Raw genomic sequence first — 3,583 nt, 5'->3', positions numbered from 1 at the left:
GGAGGAAAATTCTCTTGAAAGAGAAAGCGGGAAGGCGATATTAGAATGCGATGGAAGAAAAAGTATTGCCATATGCGCTTTATGATGCATGGGCCAGGGCCATGGGCGAAACACTCACACGGAAAAAATAATGCTTGTGTTTTAAAATTTGGAAACAAAACTGTTCGAATTTATACATTTGCAACGCCTGCTGATGGCATCTCCAGGAGCGTTTGTAAAATGTATGGGAGTTTTAAAATGCAACTGGAACTGCATCTTGACCATCTTCAGCAGGTATTTCAAATGTATAAATTCGAACAGTTTTGTTTCAAAATTTATAACTGGCATACGACCCCGTTCTATTTTTGCACAAATTTGAAACAAGACTTTGACGCGTTCTATTTATGTTGTTGCCATGGTTGCCATGGCAAATCATATGTATGCTCTCTGGGAACATCATTCTACCGAGTCCAACGGGGTTTATGATTTATGAGGTCGTCGACAAATAAATGTACCGATTTCCGTAAGAAGTGTGCAGGATTTAGAACTGCTGCTGAAGACGCCCATGTTTGAGTTCTATTTTTGACAGTTACAAACTTTGTAACCGTTTTAAAAATATAACTAGAACTGAAACGCTCCTGGAGATGAGATGGTCAAGATGCAGTTCCAGATAAATTTTAAAACTCCCATACATTAGATTGAGTTTAAATAAGGGCGAAAGTAACATGAGAGAGTTCTCTTCATCGACTCTCTCTTCTTCAAATTAATGTGACAAGATGCAAGTATTGTTGAATTTTTTGGTCATAAATCGCTAGGTTGCGATGCAATCTAGCGTCTAAGTGTAAAAAAGTTCGATTGAATTTGCATCTTGTCACTTTAATTTGCAGAAGAGAGAGTTGATGAAGAGAACTCTCTCATGTTACTTTCGCCCTTATTTAAACTCAATCTAGAATTTTATAACGCTCCTGGAGATGCCCTTATTATAAATACCCCGGACAGGCATGTGATACGAGTGTGATACACGTACAACGGTACGCAGTGTCAAGAAAATTCTAACAAGACTGACTTGAACGGAGAGAATGATCAGTATGGCACTCATTTCAAGCGCAAGTGTACAGTGATTCCCGTATCACATGTGTGTCAAAAGTATTAAACGACCTTCACAATGATGCTCTGTAAAATAATATATGAAACACACTTTGGAAAGTTTAATGGTTTAATGCTGAACTTTTAAACCAGAAATTCCCGAAATGTTTACAACGAAAACTATTTATCTCCACAAACTTTCTCGAAAATGCATTGGAGGTCCCCTCACTCAAATTAATTTACTGATAGAATCTAAGTGCAGAAAGCACATAGATTACGAACGAGAGAGAAAAAAATCATTGTAAGTGCAACAAATGAAAATTAAAACTTAAAGTATTATATTTAACAAGGCTATTATATATATGAATTCTTTCTATAATATATTTTGAGTGTAGCAACATAAAAAGCAACCCTATCAACATAAATTTCAAACACAAGCATAACAAACATGAAACGAGCATGGCGCGCGTGGACGACACATTTTGTTGTGAACCTTATTTTTCAAACGTGGTGCTCCGTGGACCGAGTAGCTTGCTGTTTTTGAAGGTAAGAAGTTATCCAAACTTCACAAACTTTTTCAATCTCCTTTCATCCCTTTTGTATTTTCTATAGAATTGCAATACAATAACGACCGCTTCTCCACCGTCACCAAGGACGGACTCTCGGACGGATTCGTGAACGATGCGGGAGCTGCCGGATGCCGATACGAGTATGGAGCTTGCAGTGACGACGTTCTATGGACCTAATGTAAAGACAGGTGTTATTATCGTCGCACCACCAAATCGAAATCGTCGCTAGAAGCACATGCGAAGTTGCAGCTGCGAAGTAAATTTGATACTATTTTTTCTGTTGCGCATCATTAAGCTAATTAAGAGCAACAATATGCACTAATCCAAATTGAGTTGCGACATTTCTAAGTAGGGTAAAAATCAATTTTCGCACGTTCGGTCACTTCGTATTTCGACCAAAAGCATAATATTTAATAATGTTAATTAATAAATCAGCTCGGTCGTAGAATATGTGAAATTTGGATTTATTTACTTTTTGAAGCCAGTCCCACGTGTAAACCATATTATTATTCGTCATAATGAAAACTATGCACTGAACGATTGAAAAACAATAGCGTCGCACATAAATTCTATCATGATTGAATCGGCAAAGATTCAATAGCACTGCACATAGTTTCCAAGTGTAAAAGCAACTGGTCACAATCTAAGTGCAGAACTATTGAATTGAATATGTTTTTTATTCTGAGTGCTGACAGTTCGTTTGGCTAAAGTTGTCTTAGCCTCCGCGAGTTTATGGTATCTATAGTGTGAAAATCAATATAGCGCATTTAGTTCACCACTGGACTATCGCACTAGTTTTCACGAGTGCGAAAACGCTAATAAAAGTGCGCGATTGCATCGAATCAACTCGGTGTCTTCAGAGCACTTGTTCACCATAGATTAAAGAAATAGCGCGCCCAAGACATCAACCTGATTTGATGCAATCGCGCACTTTTATTTACGTTTTCGCACTTATGAAGTCGCAGTTCGCAGTCCAGTGGTGAACTAAATGCGGTATATCATCATCAACATTGTTGTCGTTTCGTAAAATGGCTCATAGACCCCTTCCCTCTTTGTCTCGCTACCCTTGACTGGGCAAGCAAAAATAAAAATTTATAAAAAATGGGTTGTTTGGTGTATAAAATATTGCTAAGCCTAATCGAAAGAGCTCATTTTTCTGAGTATAACGTGATTTTATTGGATTCCAATACCTTTGTTTTGATGTTTAAATTACCAGAACAGTTTTAATATTCGTGGATAGAATGACAGCTCAATCGATAAAATGACAGTTCGACACGAACAAAAAAAATTTCCCATATATGGTATACAAACTTTAAATGCATATTAAAAATAGTTCCCAAAAATTATGAAATTTTGGATTTCGACTAATATTTTGGGCAGAACGAGGGACGGAGGATCTGATTATGAAATCTGGAGCTCGATTTGAATAGGTCGTATGTGCTTTTGTCGATTAAAAATTCGAGTTGGATTCGCTTATCATAGCGAAAACCGTTGAAATTGAGCAAAGTTTATACATACAGCAGTATCCTCACAAAACAGGCTTTCTGTTCCATCATTAAAAGTTTGCAAAATTGCCATATTGCTACAATGCCTAAAATAAACTGATCGAATTTTATATCGACAAAAGCACATACGACCTATTCAAATCGAGCTCCAGAAATATTCTGGATACCCCTAAAGAACCCAATTAATTATGGGTATAAAGAGTGTACGAACACTTTCAGTTCCGTGATTTTTGCTTAGGCAGCATCCATTTCCTCCCTTCCCACTCCATAACGCTTTTTTGTATGAAAATCCCTAGAATTTTGTATGGACCCGAACGCTCGGCTGTACTCCCCCTACCCCCTTGAGCGTTACGTAGTTTATGGACGGCATCTTGTTATCCCATGCAGCAAAATGCAGATGTCAGCGATGTGTCATATTTTTTCATAACGCACGAGGTAACGCCT

Source organism: Aedes albopictus, chromosome 2 (assembly GCF_035046485.1).
Source record: "Aedes albopictus strain Foshan chromosome 2, AalbF5, whole genome shotgun sequence".
Taxonomy (NCBI): Eukaryota; Metazoa; Arthropoda; class Insecta; order Diptera; family Culicidae; genus Aedes; species Aedes albopictus.
This window is presented reverse-complemented; position numbering follows the sequence as displayed.